The sequence below is a fragment of the Phyllostomus discolor genome, chromosome 11, assembly GCF_004126475.2.
Source record: "Phyllostomus discolor isolate MPI-MPIP mPhyDis1 chromosome 11, mPhyDis1.pri.v3, whole genome shotgun sequence".
Lineage (NCBI taxonomy): Eukaryota > Metazoa > Chordata > Mammalia > Chiroptera > Phyllostomidae > Phyllostomus > Phyllostomus discolor.
Genome location: NC_040913.2, coordinates 61,453,267 through 61,471,758, shown reverse-complemented (window position 1 = coordinate 61,471,758; position 18,492 = coordinate 61,453,267). Strand labels below are relative to the sequence as shown.

The 18,492-nt window shown below is 37.2% G+C and overlaps 1 pseudogene; it reads left to right on the top strand.

The window, feature by feature from the left end:
• The first annotated feature begins 10,868 nt into the window (after positions 1-10,868).
• LOC114508412 lies at positions 10,869-11,408 on the top strand (annotated as a pseudogene).
• The last annotated feature ends 7,084 nt before the right edge of the window (positions 11,409-18,492 follow it).

The window sequence follows — 18,492 nt, the reverse complement described above, 5'->3', positions numbered from 1 at the left end:
CTCTCTGATGAGACCCTCCATCCTGTCCTCAATGAAAGGAGCCATCCTGTCCAAGTTCAAGACATCTCCACAGGGGCAGCACACAACCAATGACTGGTGGATGAAGGGGGAGATAGAGGCCTGGCTCTACTCTCATGGCAGAGTAACTTTGAAAGGTCATCCCAGATGAAACTCCCATTGGGATTGACTGAGGCCCTTCAAACTCAACATCAAACTTCAAATTCTTCCTCTGCCCAAGGTAACTTCTGCTATTTCTTTATAGGCATAGATATCAAGGTCACTTCTTAATAAACTTGTTTCACACATATCTTTATACTCATGTCTGTTTCCCAGAGAACCTAGGACAGATGGTGCCAGAAATGATCCAAGGACACAGACTCTACAATGGAATCACAGAGCTGGATCCTCCATGTGCCAGCTAGAAACAAAAATCCAGCCCTGGTGTGAAGGGAGGCCCTGACAATTCCAGCTTGCTGGAAAAACACAATTGTTAAAACTTCTATTGGTGATGAACTGGGATGGGGTATGCGTGGAAGAGAATGCCTTGACAAGTGCAATATCCAGGCTTTTGAGAGATTCAGGAAAGGTGCCACTTCTGAGAACAGTGGAATCTGGTGGCTGTTGCTGAACCACTGATCATTAAAGAAAGACAATGTGAGGCTTAGGCCTGTGACTCACTCATTGAAATGAAGTGTGAAAGTTAGAAGGCCTCATTGGTAGCATCTAAGATTTTCATCTCCTATGGATGGAGGATAGAAAAAGCTAAGGATAATACCCATGACTTAATTTATGTTAATAATAGAACTTCAAAGAATTTGACTCTTCATCCCTGGCAAATCTGCTATGACAGTATCAGCATCTTTCTTTGTATGATTGTCACCCTGCAACCTGAATGGTGACATCAGAGTTAATGCTGATGGTTAAAATGTTAAAACTCTACTTGGAGCCATGTGACTGTGCTGAAGGGGCCTTCCCCAACCTGCTGAGGCTGTGTTTGTGCCTTGTTTGAAAATGAAGCAGAAGTCTCTGTATTGTAAGACAATGCATAATTTATCCCTATCCCCACTTGTATCAGATCAAGAACCAGAGTTCAGTGCAAACAGCACATGGTTGGGAAGTGCTGGGTCCACTGAGAGAAAAAAGGAATTAAACCCCAAGGTGGCTGCAAGAGCCAGCCCATGTATATTGACCAAGACAGAGACTGTTTATAGCACTGGATCTTAAAGATGATGGATCAAAGGTGGCAAAAGATAAAGTTGGATAAGGGCCAGTTTACTTATAGGAGTACAGTCTATTGAATCCTGACAAGGACTTTGGGAGAAGGTTTCATAACACTGGTAGGAAGACTCTTATAACTCTGAAGAAAATTAAGGCCCACATTAAGTAAATCAGAAATGCCAGAACTGATGTCACAGATGAAATAAGTGATAAAACAAATCTTAATTTCTGAGCCAGTTTTCTGACCCAGACCCCACTAAATAGAGACCAGGTCCTCAGGAGTCCCCATGGCAAGTGAACACAGCAATGATCCCTAGTCCTTTGTCCAAGGGTCTACAGTCATTTATTTAGGAAACCACACATTGGAAAGTGAAATATTAAAGAATGGAAGTATCTGGGCATTTTAATCTCCTCATGCCATAAGTCCATCAGGCAAGAAAAGGACTGATCATTCTGGCTAAGGAATTGACTCTGAACCTCAGGATGAGATGCCCCTACTTTGACAAAATGGGAGCAAGAAAAATTTGTTCACAACCAATATTGAAGGTAAGAAATAAATCCATCATCCATAGCCTAAGAAGGACATTGAGGCTAGCAGATTATTCATCTTGGAAATGAAGGTCACTTTACCAAGTAAGCTACCTGTAGCAGCAGAGGTACCAACAGAGAGAGCAGACACTCTGGAGTTGGTAGTAGAGGAAGGAGACAAATGGGGGTACATCTTATAGTCCAAATGTAGCTTTACATTTACATTGGTGAAATATTATGTTATTTATGTTATTAAATATTTTACCACATTTTTTCCTCCTCTAAAACCTAGGTGCATCTTATCATCCAAAAATACATAAATAAAAGCTTTAAAAAAAGATATAAAAGGAATGAATATCAATTAATACCGTTTAGGTGGCAAATATAGAAAAGCAGGCAACCAAGACTTACCTTTCCTTCATCTCTTGGCAGCACTCTTCTAGGCACTGGGGATACAGCAGTACACAAAATAGGTGAAAATTCTTGCCTTTATGAAGATTAGTTTCCAGTAAGGAGAGACAGACAAAAAAACACACAAAATAATTATGACTAGAAAAGTGTAGCTGTGCACTGACCCTGCTTTTTCTTCCCTTTCCTGAGGGTATAGGATATAGCCTTGGGAACATGTAACTGGTTCAGGGATGAAGGTAGTGCAGTGAAAATATTCTATGAAAGTACTAGGATCACTGATTACATATATAAGTTATCCCTGGATCTATTTTTATTTAATCCCCTAACCTAATCATAAAGTAGAAATATAGTTACCTCTTCCACAAATCCAGCAGGACCTAAGAGCATGGAAAGAATCACCTGTAGGGAACCCAGAGTCAAGAGTGCACTCCACAAGTTTGATTTTTACAATGGGCTTCACAAGATGCAAAATGACTATAGCAGATCTACATCTTACAACCCCTGTGATTCAAGTTGGCTGGGAAAACCAAAGTCTCTTTCCCAAGATACTGAGTAAAAGCTTCATTATGTGTCATTGGCTCTGACTGGGTCATGAACCCTTAACCAACCACTGTCACCAGATTAACGTAATACATTGATTGATTTAGGATTCAATCTTATGCACTTTTCCTGAGCTGAGGGTGGAGTTGCGCTCAAGGACTAATCACATATTACCAATGGTAGGATTTGTTTTGACAGTAGAATCAACAGGACTTGATGATGAATTTGAAAGAAATAATAGAGCAGTGATTTTCAATGGGTGGTAACACCACTCAGGAGGGAGTTTTAAAAATGTGTGGGAGTATTTTTTATTGGTACAATCATTGAAGGGGAACTACTGGCAATTAGTAGGCAGGAGTCAGGGACATCCCAATGCTTAGCAGAGAAAGAAAAGTCGTACAGAGCAATATACAAGAGCAGATAGTCCTGAGCACTATACAATTTTCATATATCTTTCCTGAAATTACGCTCTACAACATGGTGTATTACAAAGAGATTTGTTTTCTATGATACTATCACCATCCTTGAGCACATCAGAACAAAGAAAATTATTTTGTCCCCACAATTACAAGTAATAAAGTCGAGCTCATTTATAAGATTACAAAACTTCCTCATTCTGTGTTAACAGTCTCAGTCTATAACTTGACATATTATCAATTTATTAACTTTAATTAAGGATAGTTTCTGTTAGAAATGTGGGAGAAATAGAGGTGGGAGGAACCAAGTGATCTTATCCAAGTGCATTCATTTGATGCTGTGCCGAGGCAGGATGAGTCAAGTGTACTTCAGCACCAGGGGCAGGCCAGAGTGGAGTTTTAAAAGAAAAAGCTTGGGTTTTGTGAAGGAATAGGGAAGGGATTCATCTTGTTCTTCCAGGCGGGTGCCTCAGGGTTCCAGGATGCTCTCAGGACAATGGGTTAGGTAAAGGGCAGGCTGTTCCCAGGTACAGGAGGATCAGTCTGGCCACTGGCTATTGTGGCTGGCACCAAGTGTCTATTGTGTGCATTGGGAGAGAGTTTCAATTCAGCCGTGGGCTATCAATCTAGTCAGGGACAACTGAGTCATAGGCAGCCCAGAGGGTTGGAAACTGGCCTGACTAGGTCGTTATAGGTCTGGATGTTGGGGATCTGGCCTAACCCTTTCAGTTTCCTCATCCTTTTTTTATTTCATACCCTTGGGGGAAGACCACAGATTATGAAGCACCTCTGAGGTTTTCCTGTTAGTTACTAGGGAAGGAGGGGCCTCACATAGTCAAATAGGGAAAATAGAGCAGCCTGATGTTCAGTAGAGGAGGTAAAAAGTACAGCTATAGTAAAAAGTTAGTGCACACTTAATGGGGAGAGAAGTTATTCAAAAGGGTATTAAAAATATGCCTTTTAAAAGAATTATAGCATTTTTCCAGGAAAACATTTAGATCCTATAAACTAATCACAGTGCTTATCCAGGAAGTAAAACATCAAGGATTTATTGTTGGTTAAGGTTTTGTTTGTTTAACATAGAATACATGTTATGATCACTGGGCTATAGAGGGGCTGAGTTTTAAAAATTAGATTAATTCTGGTTTTCCTAAAACTAATTTCTAATCCAGCATTGATTTTCAAACAGTGTCCAGTCATATTTCTGCTCTTTTCTATTCCTGACCTTTCTCTTCAGAATGATTTGTGATCTTATTTCTCTTAAATCCAAATGATTCCCACAAGCACATGCAAGCATCTCAAAGCTTCATTGTGGATTGTTAGTTTCCACTGTTGAGTAGCTCATTACGCTAAAATTTAGTGGCTTAAAACTACATTAATTATCTCAAAGTTTCTCTTGGTCAGGAATCTAAGTACAGTTCAGCCGGTTTCTCTGGCTCAGGGTTGCTGGGTCTCTGATAAGGCTGCAACCAAGATATCACCTGAAGCTACACATCCATGACAAGCCTTAAGTGTGGATGGGTCCACTTCTAATCTCACTCCTATGTAGGTGTTCCAGGATTCAGTTCCACACAGGCTTTTGAGGTGAGGGCCTCAGTTCTTCATTGGCAATGGGGCAGAGGTTGTGCATAGTTTGTTTTAACACAGGCATCTCTATATAGAAGCTTGCCTCATCAGAATAAGGAAGAGCAACAGTGAAAGCGAAAGCAGAGATGGGGGAGGAGAGGTGATGAAAGTCAGTTTTTATCAAGTAATCTTAAAAGTGATTTCTCACTATTTTGCTGTATTCTATTCATTAGAAGAAAGCCACTGGGTCCACACACATTCAAGGAGAAAAGAAGACACAAAGGTATAATTTAACAGGAAGCCTTTTAAAAAGCTATTTACCACATAGCCCAAGCATTTGATTTTAAAATATATTTTACATAATATAAAATATGTTATAAATTGCATTTCTTTTACTCCTCTATTTTATTATGGCTAAGGCATTTTATTAATATTTTTATTAGGTATAAGTTATATGTCAATGAATTTCATTTTAGAAGAGAAAAGGGAGTACTGCAAAATATTCGTTACAAGAAGAACATTGAGTCTGACAGAGCTGAGAAATACTATCCAAGATTAAGAATAGTTCTAATTGGAAAGCTGCACTGGAGATATTGACAATGGAACACAGGAAGAGAGTAGAAGTCCTTGAGAAACCACAGGAGATGAGAATCAGAACACATTAGAGGGGCTGAATTTCAATAAGGACATACAATTTTGTATTAAGAAATTCAAAGAAAATAGGATAATTATTTTTAAATATCTGTATGGCTATCTTGTGGAAAAGGAGTTAGATGTATTTACTATTGCTCCTATCAGTAGAATTAGACCAGTAAATGGAAATTAGAAGTCATGATGATGCATGAACAGGAAAGAAATTTTTACCAACCAGAACCATCCCAAGATAGACTAGGCAATGAGGAAATGAGTTTAACAAACCTTACTACCTTACTGCATGCCTGAGTAGGTCCATACTTATGTTGCTTCATCAAATGATGAAAAGATTAGAATAAGAAATTACTAAAATAAATGTCATTAAGATCCCTCCTAACCACAATGTTCTCTGATATTATCAACTAACAAATAAATTCATATTTGCTGAGAGAGATTGTTCTATGAATATATCTGTGCTAGACCACTTTTGCATTTTTGAGGAGCTTGTATTTTAGAGGAATGGCTGTATCTTTTTAGTTTATGTCCTGTTTATGTGGAAGGAAAAGTCAGCATCTACTCAAGGTTACAGATCCTAGTGGGCAAAAGATACAAACTAGAACAAGGACAATAGAGGTAAATGGATAAAGTCCATCCAAGGGTTAAATAAAATAAGTCCTTCATTTAAAAATAATTATTGAACAACTACCATGTACCAGATTTGTGTTAATTTTTGGAAGTTGTGCTACAGGCTAGTTACAATTTTAACAGCAAGATATCCTCAGCTGAAGGAAATGAGGACAGGGAAAGAGAAGGACCTAAGCAGAACTTCACTACCTCCAAAAATTTTTGACACATGATAGGCTGGCATCCTGGTGAAAGTTAATTACAATAGTTAGGAACATTTAATATTTGACACAGATATGGAAAGTTCTTCTCTGAACATCCAGTGATGAAGCACAGAGAACTGTCTTATATTGGGTTGTTAGAGGCAGAGCCTGAGAGAAAATATTTGTTCAAGAGGTTTACTTAGGGAGTGATCTTAGGAGATGGGGAGCACAGGAAGCCAGATGAAGAAGAAGGAAAAGCCCAGCAAGAATGTGGTTTCCCCAGAAACATGCTTCAGTCTGATAACACTTGGGAACTGTACATACAGTTCATCCTACCTTGAGTCTAGGGGCAGACATTTATACCCTTGTGTCATTTAGTCATTGGCCATTGGCCACGTGGATTCAGCAACATGAATATCACTTATGACCTGAATGAAAGCAGGTCCAGTGGTGAAGTAGGTACACAAACCTATTGAGTGTATTCAAGAGAGAATGGGAAGGGAGAACTTGGAAACAGTGGGTATACGCAACTCTTTTAAGAAGTATGACTGCAAATGGGAACAAAGACATGGAGTTATAGCTTGATAGGTATATGGGGTCAAAAGAGTGTGTTTTAAGTAAAAAAGTTATATTTCTATGTTAAGAGGTATAATCTAATAGAGTAGACAAAATGATGATGCCAAGAGAAAAACAAGAATCAGGGAGCAAAGGGGATGGAAGCCAGTGAATAAGTAGAGGGTGTGGCCTTAGTGAGGATAATCCATCTCTAGGAACATAAGAAAAGATAAATTATGAAAGAATACTTCTGTAAATAGGAGGGCAGGGATGATGGTTAGAGATGTAGAAATTCTCTTCTGATTGTGTTTAGTTTTTGCTGAAATAGAAAGCACAGTCATAAGTGGAAAGTGAGCAAGAAAAATCATTGAGGAAGACAGAAAAGAGGTTGTAGGTTTGAGGAGAGGTGAAAAGGGGTGAAATAGTCACCTAGAAAGTGAGAAAGTAATTGGAAAAGGGAAAATTAAGGTTACTAAACAACTTTACTAATTCTAATGGTTTTTGACTTGATGCTTTGAGATTCCTTAAGCGTACAGTCTGAAAATAATCCTGTCTCATTCTTTCTATATCACAGTATGTCCTTTATTTCTGTTTCCTCCTCATTGTATTAATACTAGCCAGAACTTTTAAAACACAAAGTTCTGTTGATTCTTGTCTCAAATATCTCATTCTACTCCTTTCTCTCCACCTCAACTATCACCACCTTAGGACACACTAAAATCTTGACTGAATACTACAATAACCTCTTAATAGGTCTCCTGACATTTCGCCTGGCCCTCTTCCAATCCATTCTCTATTGCAAAGGCTGAGTGAGTTTTTGAATACACAAATCTGGTCTTGTCACCATCACTCTAAATCCTGTAATGGTCCTCACTGCTTTTTGGCTAAAGACCCTAAGCAACCTGCTCCTTATATCTCTGCCTTACCTCATACCTCCACCCTCTTTGTGAGCACCAACCACAAAAGCATTCTCTCAGCTTTTTCTCAAGTAACTGCATGCTCTTCCCTCTGAAATACTTTTACAACTTTTCCTGACTTTGCTCAGTTAAAGCCTATTTACCTTTCATTTCTTTTAAAATATCAAAGAGAATTAAAGAAAAATGGAATGCACACTGAGAACATTAATATGTGTTTAATTAGAGTTTCAGAAGTAATGAGAAGAGAAAGAGTGAAGAAAAACAATATTTGGAGATATACTTACTGAGAATTTTCCACAAAGACATCAGTATGTATACTCAAGTATTTAGTAAATATCAACCACAATAAATAAAAAGAAATGCATACCTGTACACAGTATAGAAAAACTGAAGAACACCTATGACAAAGAGAAAATCTGAATTAAAAAAAGGAACCAGAATACAACAATAACAAAAAAAGATTTTATTTATTTATTTTTAGAGAGAGGGGGAGAGAGAAAGAGAGGGAGAGAAACATCAATGTATGGTTGCCTCTCATGTGCCCAGTACTGGGGGCTAGCCTGCAACCCAGGCATGTTCCCCAGCTGGGAATGGAACCAACAACCCTTTAGTTTGCAGGCCGGCGCTCATCCACTGAACCACACCAGCCAGGGCCAGATTACCTTTAATGGAGTGGCAATCAGAGTTTCAGATTATTTCTCAATAGCAACAATGGAGGCCAGTAGACAGAAAAAATGATGGTGTCAAAAATTTACCATTGCCCTAAAATTGTAGACCAGTGAAAAAAATATCTTTTAAGAAGAGAGCAAAGTAAAATCATTTTATGAGATGGAAAATTTGCACATGGAAGCCCCTCACTATAGGAAAGCCTAAAGGCAGTAGAAAGTTGGAAGATCTGAGATGGCAGAAGAAATGAAGAGCAAAATCACAGTAGATAAGTGAATAGGAAAACTGGCAGTGTGGAACAACTGTATGATGCAGTTATAAGTTTTAAAAATGAATAAGTTGTCCTGGCTGGTGTGGCTCAGTGGATTGACTTGCAAACCAAAACGTCCTTGGTTCCATTCCCAGCTGGGGCACATGCCTGGGTTGCAGGCCAGCTCCCAGTAGGGGGCAAGTGAGAGGCAACCACACATTGGTGTTTCTCTCCCTCTCTTTTTCCCTCCCTTCCCCTCTCTCTAATAATAAATAAATAAATAAAATCTTTAAAAAAAAGAATGAGTCTTCTAAGTTTTTATACTTTCAACGTTTAGGATAAAATTGTTGATTAATTTTAGACCTTGACTATTTAAGCATATAACTGGACTTCTAAAATTCCAATCCTTTTTATTTCAACTAGACCACTTGCCTCATTTGCATTTGATTGATAAATTAAACTTAGCTGTGACAGGCAAAATTTTGAAACATTAAGAAAAGTATGGAAGTTGTTTATGACCTCAAGGTAAGCAAGGATTTTATAAAACAAAGCACAAAGATCATTTATTATAAAAGATATAATTGATAAATTGGACTATATTAAAATTAATAACATTTGTTCATCAAAAGATGTCTTAAAGAGGATAAAAATACAAGAGAAAGTAACTAAAAGTTTTATAATAGATATAGTATAATGAGTACCATAGGAAATAAAGAATTCTCATTAAGACAAAAAACTACCAAAAAGATGTAAACAGGAATTTTATAAAAGAGGAAACTCAAATGGTCAATAAGCATTCTTAAAAAATGATTAACCTTATTAGCAATGTAAGAATGCAAATTAGAACTTCAATGCACCAACATTGTACATTCAACAGCTAAAAAAGATTAAGAAGCCTGATGATACTAAGGTTGTCAAGGGTATGGAACAATGGACACTCTTATGAAATGCTTTGGGCAATGTTCATTTGTTTAACTACCTTTTTTTAAAAATGGCCATGTCTAGTTAGTCTGAAAATGTGCAACCTTATTACCTGCCAACTCAATTCCTGGAGAATTTCTTGCATGTGAGCTATATACAATAATATTCATAGAAGCATTATTTGTATTAGCCAATAAAAGGGGGGAACGTGGAGAAAATATAAATATCCTTCAACTGTAAAAAAATCTGAATATATTCATATAATACCATACTATACATTGAGCATGATTCAGCTATTGACATGAACACAGTAGAAATTTAATAATATTAAGTAAAACAGAAACAAAGAAACATAAACTAGTCTCAGAAACAATAATATGATTTAGATAACAGACAAACTAAAAAGTGCGTAGTTTGGGGAGACATACATAAAAGAGAAACTATAGAGAAAGGGATAATTATCACAAAAGTCAGGAAAGTGGTTACTTCTGTGAGGGCAGACAAAGGCTTATGATTAAGGGACATTACACAGGGGAGTTGTAAAGTGCCAGTGATGTCATATTTTAGACATAGAGATTTCTAAATATATCTTATATTTATACAAATAACATAAATTAGTATATAAAAACAAATACATATGTTTCACATACTCGTGAATGCATGCTACCTTTTATAGTATATCTCACATGGGATACTACTAAAAAGAAAAAATTACTATTTTTTCTTTAAAAAAAGAAAAATAGTAATTGAGAAAGCTACAGTAATAAATGTAGACAACTTTTTCAAGTTTTGCTGTGAAACAGAGTAGAAAAATGGTCTTGAAGGTAGACAAGCATGACAGGTCAGTGAAATATTCTTCTAAAGATATAAAACTAAACAGAAGTGCCCATGAGAACGAGCCAGTAGAGAAGAAATAGATGATACAGAGAGAGAAACAAAACTTTAGAAATAAAACCCTGAAGGAGGAAGGAGAAGGAGAATGGCAGAGATTAGAAGGGAAGAAGCTTGCCTTTAAAAAAACAGCAGTGGGGTCTCACTCATAACATAATGGAGGGGCACATAGGCATATAGCTTTGGTAAAGGAAAAATGAGGGTTTTCCTATCTGGCTGCTTGGAAGTCAGGGTTGACAGCTAACAGGGAAGTGGAGAGAAAGGGATATAAAAGTTTCAAAAAGAATTGAAAAGCAGGAAATATTTAGGAGAATGTAGAACAACGAGAGAATGCTGAGTGTTCACACGTGGCTTCGTGGTCATAAATTTTCACTGAAACCCTTCTACCTGGTGTAAATTTTCCCAGGTAACTTGTAACTTCCAACAGGTGAAGTTAAAGAAGGGCTAGAAAGTTGGGCCTGTGGGTTAACCAGGCTTGAAGATGACTATGTAGAAGTCAGAGTTTTGTCATAAATTATAATAGAGAGCTCTTCCACAGGAAGCCTACATGCCAGCTTCAGCCATGTCTCTAGTGATTCCTGAGAAGTTCCAGCACATTTTGTGAGTACTCAATGCCAATATGGATGGGCAATGGAAAACAGCCTTTGCCATCACTGCAATTAAGGGTGTGAGGTGAAGATATGCTCTTGTGGTGTTGAGGAATGCAGACATCAACCTCACCAAGAAGGCAAGAGGGCTCACAGAGGATGAGGTAGAATGGTTGATTATCATTATGCAGAACCCATGCCAGTACAAGATTCCACACTAGTTCTTGAACAGACAGAAGGATGTGAAGGATAGACTATATAGCCAGGTCCTGGCCAATGGTCTGGACAAAAAACTTCATGAAGACCTGGAGTGGCTGAAGAAAATTCAAGCCCACAGAGGGCTGTGCCACTTCTGGGGTCTTTGTGTTCAAGGTCGGCACACCAAGACTGCAGGCTGCTGGGGTTGCAATGCGGGTGTGTCCAAGAAGAAACAAATCTATAGAACTTGTTTGTTAAATAGTTTGTACACCAAAAAATTATAATAGAGAGAAAAAGATAAGGAGATTGAGAATGTTAGCAAGGGAGGAAGGAGTTGAAAACAGAGTAAGATTCCATTGTCACAGAGTGATTAGGGAGATTTCAAGTCAAACAAATGCAGTTCACATGTGGTTCAAAAATTATTGGAGAAGGGTACCAGATCAGGTGAGCTGGAAGGAGAGATGGCACATGAGATGACAGTGAATGAATGAACTTATTGCAATCTGTTGGCTAGTTTGTACATTGCTAAGAGGATGTCAAGAAGCCCCTATGACCACCAGGCAAGAAAGCATCCTTAGGAATTAAGTATCTAAATATATTTTGGGGTACCACAGAGGCTCAGCAGAAGACCTCCAAATGGGCTAAGTCAAAAGTTGGGGATCAGGGGCTATAAACTGACAAATAGGGGAGTTATTTGGAGCTCTGAAAAGCAGAGAGAGTCAAAGAGTAAATACAAAGTCTACTGAGGTTCATGGCAGTAATATTTTCCAGAACGGGCAATGGAACAGGAGATGGAGTCACAGGGACAGGAGCAGAGTACACAGAGAAAGAAGCAAACACTCAGAGGAAAGATGGCAATGGAACAAGAGACCCAACACTCCTCACAAAATTATAGGATTCCTCTTACTGCAGTAAAGTTCAAAGCACAGGGTTAGCATGAGAGCTCCTTCTCACAAAGCATCTTTATTGGAATCTCAAGACACTAAGAAGTAACCTGGAAAAAGGTTTGGAAAAGATGAACAGTAGTTCACCTAGAATGAATAAAGGAACACCTGTTCAAATATGGGCAGGAGGGAAAGAGTCACATAGCTATTTTATGAAGGTCTGAAAGAAATGTATGACATAGAAAAATAAGTCTCGGCTTTTTCTTATTTCTCAGATTAATAAAAGTAATGGAAGTTAATATATAAAATTAAGTAAAGTTTTAAAGCAATGAGTCACCATTTTTCAGCACTGAAATTGATATATGTGAGCCAAACTTAATAGAGGAAGTCAAAAAAGAAGCCACTTTAAGTGTCATTTATGCTTCAAGACTGATTGTTTACCTTCCTGTTTACCAGCTAATGTATGGCATTTGAAGGTTTTGAAGGCTAAGTAACACCCTCACCTGTCTTTTTCCACTCTACTTTCACTGTTCATCTCCTCAAATCTCTGCTCCTCCACTCCATGGCTACCAGTTGCTGGTCACCTTCAAAATTTTGATCTTGGCTAAAATCTGTGTGCTAATGATCCTCATCTCCTATCTCTGGTCCCAGACTCACTCCTGACCCGCAACCTCCTGTGTACTAAACTGCCTACTGAAAATCTCTATTTGCATGTCCTCTGAGCACCACAAATATACCCAGACCTAAAGGAGGTCCTTCATTATAAATGTCTACCAAAGTCTGTCCATGTATTTTCTATTACTGTTCCTTGAAATCCCAACAGAACCTCAAACTACTGAAGGTCAGTCATCACATGCTGCTTTCCACATTTAACATCCTATCATTAATCAAGGCTTAAGAATTTCACTTATTTAACATCTGATATTCAATTATTGAACATTAAAAATTGTTCACTAGTAATCAGAGGCATACAAATCAACAGAAAGGAAAAATATATTTTGTCAGTTGGAAAACATGCAAAAGATAATACTCAATGTAGTGTAGGAATCACATGAAATAAATTCTACTGTGTGCAGCAGAAGCAAAGATAAAATCTTTGCAGGCCAGTCCCACCATGTTCATCAGAAGTCTTTAAAAACGCATTTCCTTTCAACACATCTAGAAATCTACATGAGGGAAATAAACTGGAAAATACATAAGCATTTAACTACACTTAATTTCACAACATTTTTAAATATAAAAAAGTATAAAATGCATAAATTCATAAACAGCCTGAATAAGAGATTTATTAAATAAATTATGGTATATTTTTAATTTCTTTGAAACCATTAAGAATGATTATATAGTCCCATTTGTTTATTTTTTCTTTTGTTTCCCTTGCTGGAGGAGATATATCAGAAAAAATATTGTTATGAGCAATGTCCAAGATTTTATTTCCTATGTTTTCTTGTAAGATTTGTATGGTTTCAAGTCTAACATTTAAGTCTTTAATCCATTTTTTAATTTATTCTTGTGTGTAGCATTAGAAGGTGGTCTAGTTTCATTTTTCTGCACATGTCTGTCCAATTTTCCCAACATCTTTTATTGAATGAACTACCTTGAGCCCATTGTATGTGCTTGCTTCCTCTGTCAAATATTAATTGACTATAAAGGTATGGGTTTATTTCTGGGCTCTTGATTCCGTTCCATCGATCTATGTGTTTGTGTTTATGCCAGTACCATGCTGTTTTGATTACTATGGCCTTATAGTATAGTTTGATATCAGAGTATTCCTCCAACTTTGTTCTTCCTTATCAAGATTGCTGTTGCTATTCAGGGGCTTTTGTGATTGCCTATATATTTTATGAAATATTTGTTCTAATTCTATGAATCTACATCAAACTGAAAAGTTTTGCACAGCAAAGGAAACCATCAACAAAATGAAAAGCAACACACTGAATGACAGAACATATTCACAAATGTACCTGAGAATGGGTTAATATTCAAAATTTATAATGAACTTATAAAACTCAAGACCAAAAAAAAAAAAATCCAATTAAAAATGGGCAAAAAAATGAGCAAAAGACACTTTTCCAAAGAGGACATGCAGATAGCCAATAGCCATGAAAAAATGCTCAATGTCACTAATCATTAGAGAGATGCAAAATAAAACCATAATGAGATATCACCTCACACCTGTCAGAATGGCTATCACCAATAAATCAACAAACAATAAGTGTTGTTGAGGGTGTGAGAAAGGGGAACCCTTTTGCACCGTTGGTGGGAATGCAGATTGGTGCAGTAACTGTGGAAGCAGTTTGGAGAGACCTTAAAAAATTAAAAATGGGTCTGCCTTTTGACTCATCAGTTCTACTTCTGGGAATTTATCTGAAGAAACCAGAAACACTAATTTGAAAAAATATAAGCACCCCTATATTCATTGTGGCATTATTTACAATAGCCGACATTTGGAAGTAGCCCAAGTGTCCATCAGTAGGTGAGTGTATAAAACACCTATAGTACATTTACTCAACAGAATACTACTCTGCCATAAAAGAGAAGAAAATGTTACCTTTTGTGACAGCATGGATAGACCTGAAATAAGCCAGTTAGAGAAAGACGAATACCATATGATTTCACTCATATGTGGAACCTAATGAACAAATTGAACTAACAAGCAAAATAGAGACAATAATAGAGAGCAGGCTGACAGCTCTGCAGTGGGAGCTATGGGGTTTGAGGGGAAGGAATCAAGCAAAAAAGATAAAGGATTCATGGACATGGACAACAGTGCAGTGATTGTAGAAGAGGGAGGGGGCTAGGTGTAGATGGAAGAGGATAGAAGGGGGTTAAATGGTAATGGAAAATATACAGTAAAAATAAACTATAAAAATTTTAAAAACTATTAAAAAAGAATGATTATGTAGGTATGTACATACTGCCACAAATGATATCCACATATATATTTAGACAAAGAAAGACTGCAAACCAATATATCTTGTTTCCATTTTAGGTAAAAATATATTTATGTATGTATCTAAACAAATATTTTAAGAAGTGCTGCCTATGCAACTCTTATTTAAATCTAAAATTAATAAAACTACTAAAGAAAAAACACTCATCTGTTGAGGATTTCTGTTTGCTAAAAAAGCATATGAACTTCATTAAGTTAAATCTTAGATCAGCACATAAATATTCAGGAGTAAACTTTGAGACCATAAAAGGTAGGATAAATGTAAAACTGCAATACCTATGATTTGAGGTCAGTTACTGCCTACCAAAAAACAGGTAATTGCCCCCTGCTCTCTTTGTATAGCCAACTTGTTACAAAGTCAGGTAAAATAAATGCCACACATTTTTACATAGAAATGGGATAAAATAAAACAAAAATTTTAAAGTAGGACACAAGTTCTAGTTGGACAGAGGATACATTTACCTGGAGTAAAACAACATGTCAAGGTGACATACGCTAAGTGCCAGAGAAGTACAGGTTAATGGTGTGGAAGACAAAGGACTGATAAGGTCAAAGAGGACTTCAAGAAGAGAGTAGGCTTCAGCTTGACTTAAATGACAGGTAACTATGAGAAAGAAAAATGAAAAATGTATTTCAATTAAGATAAATATTAAGGAAATGAAAGTATGGATAGTGTGTTTATGAAAAATTAGAAGACTGACAAATAAAAAGCATGCTCTTGTACAAGAGCTATGAGAGATGTGGGTGGCAAAATTAGATGCCTCTCACACCCCTCATACATACAACATACACAATACACACATCGCATATTCAACATATACACCACATGCAATGCACATGCAATATACAAAACACACATTTCAAATCCAAAATATACACCAAACACAACACACATACAATACACACAACACATGAACATGATTCATAATCCACACACACCACAACACAACATATACAATACACACATATAAATTTACATACCCCATAAACACAACATATATAAAACATACCCCACATACAACATACATACCACATGCAATATACACACTCAGACAAAACAGACCACACACACAAACACATACCACTATGCACAGATAAAACATGCACACAAACCACAACACACACACAAAACACATGCTGTACACAAACACATGCCACATATACAAAACATACATCACACACAATACACATACCACACATGACACACAGACAAACTATGCACAAGCATACCACACCATACAAATATACCCTCCACACCCACACATACAAATCCACCACAATATATACCACCCATACAAAAACACAAAACATTACACACACAATACATACCCCACACACACAACACATAGGAAACACCAAGCACAAGACACACAACACAGATTATGTGCATAACATTAGAGTAAACATCTAATTCCTTGATTTAAAATAAGTTATATTTTGGAAAAAATTACATTAGGTTATAACATACCCTAATTTATTAATATTTTTGTCATAAAATATTTGTCTTCATCTGTCAAGTTTCCACCCTCTCATCTCCCTCTTGGCTTTGTCTTCTGCAGATGTATGGGGAATCAGTCACCTGGTGATGAATGGAAAGCAACAACCAGCAAGGTGTACTGTTCTCTACGCAGACTTTCAACCATTCCTCCTCTTGTTCCCAGGCCTGTCCCCTGTCTGCTACCACACCTACTGCTTCCATTGGCTCACTTCTTGATATCCCTTCCAGAATGTTGACATTCCAGCTTCTGCTCCTCTCCTAACTAGCTACCATTTTGCTTCCACTTTCCAACTTATAAAAATGCTCTGAATTCATCACTCTTCTGATATTGTCTCATGTCCTGATTTTTGGTTTTTGTGTTGTTTTTATACCTTTGTACTAAAATGACCTTTCTGATATTCCGTTGGAATTTGGGGAGGTTATGGAAATTGTTAATTATGTGTGTTCACTTTGTGTTTTTTTTAAACAGAAGTCCCTATAATAAGTTCTAATTGTGGAAATTACCAAGGAGTATGGATAATAGTAATGGTTCAATTTTATTCTCTGTCATTTGAGATAAAGTCTTGCTTTTAATCCAACCTCTAAGTTTTTCAAAATAAATGCAAACAAAAGCACACATGCAAACATGTCCACCCCACAAGCTGCAGAGCTCTGATACTGACCAAAGGGCATTACATTTAACATACAATGATCTCAGACTCTTGCCAGGAGGAGGCCCAGCATGATATATAGTCATTTTAGGGGAAAAAATAACTTTCCCCACAGATATAAACTGATGCTAAGAATTCATGACTTTGCATTTCAATCCTGTCACTATCAGGTGGAACCAAATTTTATGAAACAAACTTAAGCTATTGAAAGAAAAGTTAGTTATTTTAAATGAGCTGGCGTCCCTATTCACCAAACAAATAAGAAAATCACAGTCTTACATTTTGGGATAGCATCTAGTTTTGCTCCAGCTTTTGGATATCATGCAGGTGAATTGTTAAAGCAGTGTTTATTAGATTCTGATTTTCCATTCATTTACTCCTTTACTTATGCAATCAATCTTTACTGAGTAAATACTATGTTCTAGGCACTGCTTTAAACACAAGGGATGTAGCACTGTATGAGATGGAGAAGACGTCTGGTAGCTTTTGTTCAAGTAATAGGCAAAGACAATGAACTCACTGTGATAAGCAGGAAGAAGAGAAACAATGCAAAGTAAAGCAGAAGAGTGACAGCGGAGATTAGAGAGAGTAGGCTTGCCTCTGTGAAGAATGATATTTGAGCAGGCACATGAAAGAAGCAAAAGGAAGATGGATAATGAAAGGTAGTCCCAATTCTAATGACAAAATACACTTGTGAACGTCTGGGGTAGAGTTCCAAGCAAATGCAAAGACCCCAGCGCAGGGATAACTTTGGTACTTGGGGGAAAGACCAAAAAGGCCAAAGTAGCTGAGCCTAAATAAGTACGCAGTTCAGAGATTTAGACAGGATTCTTTGCAGGTCATGACTTAAGATTTTTCTAGGAAGGGACTGTGGTTTGATTTATATCACTTAAATGAGCACCTTTGTAGCTTTGTTTCCAGAATACTGACAGTGAGCCAGAAATAGGACTAGGAAGACCAGTTAGCGAGAACTTGGAGCCATCTAAAAGAGAGTGAAGTGGGCCCTACAAAGATGGTGAAAAGGGATCAGATTCAAGCTATGTACCTAAGTTAAAGCTTATAGGACTTGGTGATTTATTGGACATATAGGTAATCATAGAATTTGGAGATGGTCTGAAGAACAGAGGTGGCAAAAACTGGGGATGTAGAAAGTTCCAATAAGGAGCAACAAGGGTTTTGTTTTGAATATGTTAAGGCTAAAATTCTTACTTTCCATTCAAGTGGTGATATCTACTATAGGATTTACAAGTCTGGACCTCAGGCTAAAGAACAAGTCTGGAAATACAAGTTTGGGAGGATCATGAGAGTTCAGATGGAAATCAGGGCCTAGAGAATCCCCTGGAGAGGGAGTATAAATCAGATAATCAGAGGTGGGGTGGGAGA